We start from the raw sequence: 10,632 nt of genomic DNA on the forward strand, positions 1-10,632 counted from the left end.
CTTGCTTGCAGGTACAAGGAGTTCACCAAGGAGAAGCCTGGGAAGACAGACCTGCCGAGGTGCCAGCATTGCCTCCCCAACGTGCCAGTCTGCGTACCTGCCATTGCTCCAGAAGACTGAAAAACAAGGTGATGAGTCTTTAAACCAGACAAAGATTAACAGGAAAAACCACTCTTGCCCTTTCCTATGTAGTGTTGGAAGCACGGAGCAGTCTTTCTCTTAGCGCTACCAGCAGAGCCTTCATCCCCAAAAGGAAGTCAGGAAGAGATACGGTCCAAGCCCATAGGCCCCCATTGGTCTTTCGGTACCAGGACTATTACAGGGAAAACATTCCCTGAAAGTATGCAAGAGCAATAAATTTCCTCCATGTTTTATTGGCTAGGGAATGTTACTCATTTTCATTGCTTTTTATGACTGGGTATTAATCCCTTCAGAGCATCCCTTCCTTGTTATTAGCCCAATACCTGGGCTTTTCTCACCTGTTTCCCCCGAGAAACAATGCTACCTGCATACTCCAGAGCCATTACCTTGTACCAAATGTGTTTTGCTGTTCTTTTTCCTTCCCCGTCCCTTGAAATGTGCCAGCCCTGTTACACACTGCCTGAGCTCTGCTTGTGGGAAAGTGGTTTGGGACATTTGCAGGCCATCTTTGCCTTGTGAAATGGTCACTCACATATTCCCAGCCCCTATTTGGTTGGTGTCAGTATCTATAGGAGTCTTGCCTTTACTTTCCTTAGCTACTGAATCTGGAGATGGCCCCAGACAGGGCCTTTTGGGGCAACAAAAGGACTTTTTTTAATTGATGAGTAGAGCTTGAGATTTTGCCATTCCAGCATCAGGACTTAGTAATACTGGTGGTTTCGTTTGCAATAACTACAGTGTTTGCTTGATGAGCGTCAGACAGAGAGTGGATCTGTATTTTTAATCATTGATATTAGTGATTTTACTTTCAATGTAGGAACTTTAATGTAGGTCCTGATTGCTCACAGGAGGCAGAGCACTTTGAAAATCAAAGAAGTGCATTACTTTTTATCATATTGTTACATTACACCATTATCTAGAGAATGAGGTGAGCCATTCAGGAAACTATTTGTAAAGCTACTGGCCTGACAAAGTTGAGCAGCACTTCACCAGCGTTAAGAAAAGAGGGTAAGCATGCACACATTAAGAGAAAGATTCCTTTCTCTCCTCCTCTCCCTCATTCCTGCTGATCTGGAAAAGAATGTGATAATGCAGAAATGAACTGTCCTCCTTATTCTGTGGAGTCAATAGTGATTTGAGCCTAATATTCCATTGGTTTATTGTTGTAATTCTATTGAAGCCAGAGAAACACACCAGCAGAGAAAGTAGCCCAGCAACTCATTGCTCTGTCGACATCCTCTAATGGAAAGGACACAGAATAACTTCCTTGAAAAATTCCACAAGTTTTCTTAAGTGCTTAGCTGGTTGTTTGCTATCCTCTTTACTTCTTTAGCGAATGGCAAGTGGATGATACTTCGCATATCCATGAGCCGCAGGCATCAGTGTTTGTGAAAGGCTCAAACTTTCCTTCAGCTCAACATCACATGTTTTAATACAGCATCTCCATCTGCAGAGGGGGTTGATCGTATTTGTCTAGCTCAAGAGTAATGATATGAGGCTGACTTGCTTGGAAATGCCACATGGAAAAGGCTACATTTTTATTACTATTTGCATTAATTACTTTTCTCTTATTAACTGCCTCGGCTGGATTGGAGCACTTACAAGAGACAGAGCACTTTGCAAATGAAAGTACATTATTTTTCATCATATTATTGCATGACACCATTATCTAGAGAGTAAAGTGCACCCTCCAAGTTATAACAAGCTGTAATTTCATTGAAGGCTCCCTAGGATTTCTGGACCACAAGAGCAAAGCTGCAGCAATTTAGTCACAGGAGCCACAAAATCAAATTACAACCCCTTTAATACCTAACTGGGGATATGCTATTGCTCTGATATACCCGAGGTTGGATTAAGTGTTTCTGATATGCTGAAACTGGATGGATTGTACCTTTTAAGGACATTTCAAGCCATAGTAACCATTCAGAGCCAACCTTGGCATCACTGTCCTTTTACTGCTCCTTTGACATAGAGGTCAGAGCCAAGAGTCTGTTTGGCAAGGAAAGGTGTGGTTTTTTCCTGCTCCTTGGGAGGCTGTGCTCTACTTTGTGAGCCATAAGGAACAAAAGTGAGGAAGTACCTAGAGAAATGTTTTCTGCAACTGAAGTTAGCTGCTGACTTCAAGACCTATGGAAGTAAGCCACTTGCTGGCAGAGTTTATGGGAAGTCTGTTTGCTTACCACACAGTGAAAATCTCATTGCTCTACAATGAATGCTTCACATTTTGCAGCACTCCTCTTTGCTTTCTTGCTAGTGTTGTAGCTGGGTGCATCTCACTCTCACTATGGTCTGTGGATGACTTGTGTGGGATGCAATGCTCAGCTCAGTCGGAAACACAGAAATGTTATGATACCTGGAGCTTTGTTTGAACTCATTGCTGAAACATAAGCAGCTGGCTCACTGGTACAGTAATATGGCATGGCTCTATCTGCATATCAGCATTAGAGTAATTTCTGGTCTGGGATTTTGTAAGTTGTTCATACACGTACCTGGGACTAAGTGAGCCCCTGATCAGGAACCACTCTTGGAGAATTTCAAAGCAAAGCACTGTTACCGTTCTTGGACTTCTGGGATTTAGCCTGAAAAGATTCCCACTGAAGCACTTTACTTCCTGCTGATTCTTGGCCCTAAAGTCATTCTAGCCTTTTGTGATTTGGAAGTTTTAATAAAAATGACTCCATTGTGTCGGCCCTGGAGGGAAGGGGGGCCCAAGAAAGCTGGTTAATATTCAAGGATCACCTCCTCCAAGCTCAAGAGTGTTCCATGCCAATGAATATAAAGTCAAGAAAAAATGCTAGGAGGCCTGTGTGGATGAACAAAGAGCTCCTAGCCAAACTCAAACACAAAAAGAAAGCATACAGAGAGGTTGGAAGCAAGGACAGGTAACCTGGGAGGAATACAGAAACATTGTCTGAGCATCCAGGGACAAAGTTAGGAAAGCTAAAGCCCAAATAGAATTGAATCTGACCAGGGATGTCAAAGACAACAAGAAGGGTTTCTGTAAGTACAAAGGAGACAAAAGGAAGACTAGGAAAAATGTGGGCCCATTGCTCAACAGGACCTGGAAAAACCTCAAGTACTGAATGCCTGATTGCCTCAGTCTTTACTAGCAAGACCAACCTTCAGGAATCCCAGGTCCCAGAGACCAGGGCGAAAGGCTGGAGCAAGGACAATGTACCCTTGGTGGAATAGGATCAGGTCAGGGAATACTTAAGCAAACTGGACCGTAAATCCGTGGGCCCTGATGGGAGGCACCCAGGAGTGCTGAGGGAGCTGGCCGATGTCATTGCAAGGCCACTCTCGATAATCTTTGATCGATCATGGTGACTAAGAGTAGTGCCCGAAGGCTGGAGGAAAGCAAATGTCACTCCTGTCTTCAAGAAGGGCAAGGAGGAGGGCTCAGGCAATTACAGGCTGGTCAGCTTCACCTCGATCCCTGGCAATGTGATGGAGCAGCTAATCCTGGAAACCATTTTCAGGCACAATAAGGACAAGAAAATCATCAGGAGTGGTCAGCATGGCTTCATCAAGGCGAAGTCATGCTTGACTGCCTTGATAAACTTGTACAATGAAATGACTGGCCTGGTAGATGAGGGGAGAGCAGTGGGTATTGTCTACTTGGACTTCAGTAAGGCCTTTGACACTGTCTCCCATAAGACCCTCATAGACACGCTGTAGATGTATGGACTGGGTAAGCAGTCAGCGATGTGGATTGAAAACTGACTGAATGGCCAAGCCTGGAGGGTGGTGATCAGCATCACGAAGTCTAGTTGGAGGCCAGTAACTAGCAGTGTACCCTAGGGGTCAATACTGGGTCCAGTCCCGTTTAACATCTGCAATAATGATCTGGATGATCTCCATCCTTGGAGATACCAAAAAATCATCTGGACATGGTCCCGAACAGCTGGCTCTAGATGGCCCTACTTGAGCAGGGAGTTGGACCAGATGACCTCCAGAGGTCCCTTCCAAACCCAACCGTTCTGTGATTCTGTGTTACTAAGGAAATTTCTTTAATTCCAGCCACTGGCTTTTGAGAAAAACAAGCTTTACATTTTATCCCCCTTAAATTGCTTCCAGTGGTGATTGTTTTATTAGGGCACTTTCTGTTTTAACTTCCATCTCTGTTATGCTGCAGCTCACGAGACTTTCCTTCTGTTGTAAAGCAACATGATTTCACTGGGCTTTTGTTTAACAGATGCCTTGCAGGCTTTTTTCCATGACACTAACTGGGACTTCGTTTATCATGTGGATACCACACACCTCCTAGATGTTAGCCATTGCTAAACACAAGAGGGGAAATAGGATGTAAATCTTTTAAACTAATATTTTCTGGCAGAGATACCTATTTGATCTTTCATTACTTTACCACACATACAGAACATTTTTAACAAGTAATTTTTGATTCCTTCAGCTTCTTCAAACTTCTGTAACCCTTTCTAAGTGAACAGTCTGAGTGTTGCAGTTTCTGTCTTGGCAAAACTACCAGCCAGTATGGAAAGAGTCCCCAGATTTCTCACGCAGAGACTGAGCCAGGCAAAATCAGTCATAACAACCACCTCCTCTGCATCAGCCCAGTACGTAACAGAGCAGGCAGGATACAGAGCACTTTCTGGGAGGTCCTAGAATTTTGTGGAGCAAATTCTTAGTTATATCCATCAGCAGACAGTTTTCCATCTCTCTCAAGTTACTTCTGTTGAAGTAATGAGTGAAAGGCTCAACTGATATCTGTAAAATACTTTGGCTTCATGCTTTGCCAGCATAAGTGTCTCCAAAAGCTGCAAAGGCAAGGTAAACTGTGAAGGGTTCAGCTGGGTTTTGGCTGGTGAAGGTGAATACTGAAGGGAGTCTGCAGAAGGATGCAGCACTCATTTCATCCTGTCTCCTGGGAAAGATGCTCATCCGTTGTCCAGCCTCATTTTTTTTTCTCTCCAAGGGAGGGTCTTCCCATTAGGCAGTCTTTGCTTCAGAAATCCAGCCTCTGCCTTAGTAATTCACAGGTAATAAATCTAAGAGGTAACGAAGAAGCCATAATTATGCACCATAGGGTGCACATACAGTACCTGCTAGCAGGATATATGAGCCATAGTGTTTGCAGGCCTTAAATGTTACGTAAGTCCCGCTCAATTCAGGGGAGATGCCTTTTTTGGCTCCCCTCTCCGCAGTGCCTTCTACACATGCAAAGCCACATGGAAATCAGGCTTCATTTACAGCATTTGCAGCATGCCCTGCAATCTGTGGAGCATGAAAAACAAGATGTTGCCCAGCTATGCTCCGTTCTTTTCGGCAGAGTTTTCCGCTTCATTGAGAAGAAGTTTCAAAGCAAGGAGTGTTTCTTCTGCTCCATGCCTTTTCCGCACACGCAGCATTGCAGCATTATCACTACTGTGCCTGTTCTCAGCACAGGCCCTCCGTGGGAGGGCAAGGCAGTAGAGGTTCAGTGGACCTCTGTGGAGGAAAATGTGTCCCACACAACATATTAACGGGCCCAAACACAGGGGTGTTTCCTGGCGTCACCTCACTAGTACCGTCAGTTCCCCAGCAGCACAGCCTGCTGCATGGCGGGGGATGCACTGTCACATGCTGGAGCATGGGCTCTCCCCAAACTCCTCACAGATAAACAACCCATCTCTAACTATTCTTCCTCATTGATCCCAATTTTGTTACATCTGTACCCAAATTTGGTGTTTCTGACACTGTTACGTTTTGGCCTGGTAAGATATTATTGATACAGTTACCTAGATGAAGGTAGCCTTGCATCCCTTCTCCCTTCTGACCCTATGGTCCATGCTGGTTGTATTTAATTACCATTATATGCTTTTTGGACAGAATTATCTTACTTTAGCCTTGATACCCTGTCGTGGTTTAACCCCAGCCAGTAACTCAGCACCATGCAGCTACTCACCCGTATCCGCCTCCCAGTGGGATGGGGAGGAGGATCGGGAAAAAAAAAGTAAAACTCGTGGGTTGAGATAAGAGCAGTTTAATAACTAAAGTAAAATAAAATATAATACTAACAATAATAATAATAAAAATATAATAATAGTAATGAAAAGGAATATAACAAAAAAAAAGATAAATAAAACCCAAGAAAAGACAAGTGATGCACAATGCAATTGCTCACCACCCGCTGACTGATGCCTGAGTGACGATCTGCCCCTCCCGGCCAGCTCCCCCCAGTTTATATACTGGGCATGACGTTCCATGGTATGGAATACCCCTTTGGCTAGTTGGGGTCAGCTGCCCTGGCCACGCTCCCTCCCAGCTTCTTGTGCACCTGCTTGCTGGCAGAGCATGGGACACTGAAAAATCCTTAACTTAGGATAAGCGCTACTGAGCAACAACTAAAACATCAGCGTGTTATCAACATCATTCTCACACTAAATCCAAACCACAGCACTGTACCAGCTACTGAGAAGAAAATTAACTCTATCCCAGCCAAAACCAGGACAGCAGGGTAGCCCTTCGGTGGACTGATTAAAGCACATGAGCTTTTGTACTGTGTAGCATCCAAGGAAGTAGTGTGGCTAACATTTACAGTCCTACTGACTAGTGGCTATAGGAACTGTATAGGAAGAGAAGCTCTGGCACCTGGCCCATGAGCGCACGCTGCCAGAAGGAAGATGCTGGGAGCTTGGGTGCAGCCACACAAGGCTCAGGCAGCTGAAGGGCAGCTGTCTTACAACTCCCATCACCCATGGGGCATGTGACATCAGGATCTCCTCTGGGCCCCGGTCCAGCTTGTCTGTGAGCCACTTGAGGCTGCAAGGACAGATGGCAGCAGACTAAATGGGGCATACTCTACTGAGCTCACCCATACTGCAAGGGATGCGGTCTAAGCTTTGAGATGCTGGGGTCAGTCGCTCTACAAATCTGGGAGTTAAACAACTTGAAAACTTCCTTGTCTAACACTGAAACCAGAAGGTTCACTGCAAGTGGTGGCCAGACAGGCCCATGCTCAGCCTACGTTGGACTGCCTGGCTTCCAAACCCTGTAAAGTAACCCCTTGCAAAACATTGAGAATTGTTTGTGACCCATTAAAAAAATCCTTTTTTCTCTTCTCTTTGCCCAGTATCATTCTGAACCCTATCCCCAGACATCTGTTGGTACATGTCAAAGTAATAATTCCCTCACGGTGAGAGCACTACAAAACTGAACCATATCACATGGATATTGGGAGACATCTGTAATGTAGCCATGTCTTCTGACGCTATGCAAGAAGGAATGAAACTGCCATGTGAATGTAAAGGGAGTCAGATTTCAGGAGGACGGCAGTCACAGAACAAACTCATGGTTGTTGCAATGAGATGCTATGTGAGAGCTGATGCTGAATGAAAAGGTACATTTTTTCCAGGTCAGATCAGCAAAGATTTTTCACCATTCTAACCAGAACTGCCCTCCTGAGCGTGTGTTTCTCTCTGTAACAAACTCCCAGGGTAGCTCATGTCCTTTATTCACCATTTCTGGCAGTATAGCTGATGCCTGCTGGTGCTTCTGAAATGGCATCCCAGCAGTCAGGCAGGGTTAGTTTCTATAGTGACTGGAGATTAAAGAACTAAGCTTTAATCTGAATGTAATTTATCAGCCCATTACATTCCGTTCACCTGGTTATTTCATGTCCGTCTTCAGTCTGCTACTTGGTTTCTTCCCAGCAACTCCCTATTGAAAAAGCAAAAATTATACAAGGACAGGACCAAAAAAAAACCCAACAAAACCATCTGGAGGCACAATGGTTCATATCTACAAGGCTGGGGACTCTCATCTTACTGACGGGCCTGGCTAAGAAACCAAGGGTGGCATCATCAGAACTGGCCAGGGTAGTGTAAGTAATGTTTTGAGGAAGGCATAGAAAGGTAAATCTAACAGTTCACAAGCTGTTTTCTTCCCCCCACGGGAATCAAAATCAATTAATAGAAGCACAAAGAGACCCTCCCCAGTTTCAGCCCCATGCAAGCTACTTGCTCTCGTGTTTTAGCCCAGCTTTCATCCTCCTACATTCTATTTAGACCCACAGTCTGTCACAGGACTTTCCTGAGCAAATGAGCATTAGGAGCTGTGCTGAATGCCACCAGCTCGGAAAAATAACTGCTGTGCTTATTTTGCATTCGCTTTGCACTGGCACAAGCCACTGTGTTGGACAGAGACCAGTGAGGCCCAAAATGTTTTCTCCTGTGCAAGGAGTGAACTGATTTTAAGTTGGCACATTGATCACCTGAAACTCTAGAGCTCTCTATTAGTGTGATAGCTCAGATAAGTGTCCAAAACAGAAGTCTCTGTAATAGGTGTTGGTTCCTGTCCACAGATACACGTAGGTCTACAGATCTGGAGTGTGCATGCACAAAAACACTGTGCTGTCTGGCTTTCAAAGACACTGAGCTCCTTGGGCTTCAGTTGTTCTGAAAAAAGCTGTGATATAAAAGCCATTCCCTGAATACCTATTTGTAGATTTGCAATGTTCCCCTCTTTGAATTAGTGAATATAAAATAGTTTTTGAAAATGGATTACACAGTACAAGATCAAATATGTAGAAATATATTCCAGAAAGTCCTATTAGAAAGTATATAAAGAAGGCATATAATTAGTAAGCCAAAACATCAATACCCAGTACCTGCAGAGAGGGACAATTGTACTCTAATTACTTCCTTGGCTACCTGGTTCATCACTTCTGTGTGTTGTCTAAAACCACAGATTTCTTGTGAACTTTTGAATCTGATATTCTTAATCATGTTGTAGTTATTAGACTTAGGTGTTTAAAGCCAAATGTAATGTCAACTGGAGATCTAACTAACAATTTGTTACTTACTTGGATATTTGTTATTAATAAATAAGAAAAAATTGAATTAATAAATATGTTGACTATAAATGCCACCATGTATGCTGTTTGTTTACATTGTACACGCTCTGAAGTTAGCCAATGAAATTCAGCGGGTCAGGTTCACTTGCTGCTTTTGGTCAGTCTCACTTTCTGTTCTCATGTGCTGCCACAAGATCCCAGCGCTTGATTATTCAGCTTTGAAAAGGAGGAGAGGTGAAAAATGGTTTAAAGAGGAATTTTAAAAGATCTCTTACTAGTTCTGCAAAATGTTTTTTTTAGGAGATAGGGGAAGGAACAAAGTTCCCGTCAGCTTTAAACTGTCCTTGTTTCCTAGCTCCTGCAAATCATGCAACGCCCAGCCAGACCTTAAGATGACCAATTGTTTATGAAAAGGCATAAGGCTTATTTGACTACTGAAGCATCAAAGGAAGGTGGTAAGGAGGGAGAGGCCCTTGACAGATGATACATCCATCACACTCCTCACTCCTCAGCGGAGCTCTGACTATGTCAGTGGTGCATATTTGCTTCAGTAGGCAAAGATTCACCATCTCTTATTTCCTGCCTTTAGGTTTTCTTGGCATGTCAGGATCCACGTCCTCTCTGCACACCCTGTGACTGTAACTTCAAGTGGCAGTGCTTGACTGCAGCACACAGCTCTTGCCTTCCCTGTACACCCCAACGTGTCAGCCAGGCTCTGCTCTAGCTTCAGGACACACTAGAGTGTGACCTGGGGGAGGGATGGGGGGAGAAGGGGAAAGATAGCTGGGGACGGTGAGGGAGGGATTTGAGTGGGAAAGATACTGGCTGGTGTTCATTAATTCTTCAGCTTTACGTGAAAAAATGTAAGAAGTAATGAGCACGGGTTTGAAATAAAAGTCAAGTTGTATAAATTCCAACTTTTTTGCAGCTAAATACATTAATTGCATCAGACAAATACAGATCAAGGCAAATTTTTCATCGAATCAGCTTCCAGAAGGGGTGCAGCCATCTAAAAATACACAAGCACAGTCACCCTAGATAACATTGCTGTTCAGATGAAGAGAGATGGTCAGGTCAACTGAAGGAGTGCCTTTGAGATCCTGGTCTTTGGTGTCTTCTCAGAGCACTTCATCTAACTCACTGTTAGATGAAAACGATGGTGGAAAACCAGAAGCAGCTGATGAAGGAGCCCTTCTGAAATACGTACAATACAGTTTGACTATTCTAGAAGTTTCTGTATGGTCATCACAACCCTAAGCACTATTCCATATGGCAAACTAGAGGTCACAAACCAATTTGCAACCCGGTACCATCTATGAATCCTTCCTAGAGCATATGGTTTTATGGAGAACCTCAGTGACTGCCGCCCATCACGGACTTCGAATGGGAGTTCATACAACCATTTTGTCAGGATTGGAGGAGCAGCGAAACACCTGCGCCGAGAGATCTGGGGCAGCAGAAGTCACTGCTCAAGGCAAAGAGCCACACAGTGGAGCTCAGACATGGCAAAGCTGTGCCGTATGAGGCCTCTCTCTGGCAATGGCTCCAGCAGCAGGGCCTGCAGGGCTCGGTGTAAGTTGCGCGTACGGGAGAAGGACCAGGGGAGTAGAGAAAACCATTTCAAAGGCGCTAGGAGAGGAGGGGGGCGAAAGACCTCTTGTCTACAGTTCTGGATGCCGGAAAGATGCTTAGAAGTGACG

Source organism: Gymnogyps californianus, chromosome 13 (assembly GCF_018139145.2).
Source record: "Gymnogyps californianus isolate 813 chromosome 13, ASM1813914v2, whole genome shotgun sequence".
In the NCBI taxonomy this organism is placed as follows: Eukaryota; Metazoa; Chordata; class Aves; order Accipitriformes; family Cathartidae; genus Gymnogyps; species Gymnogyps californianus.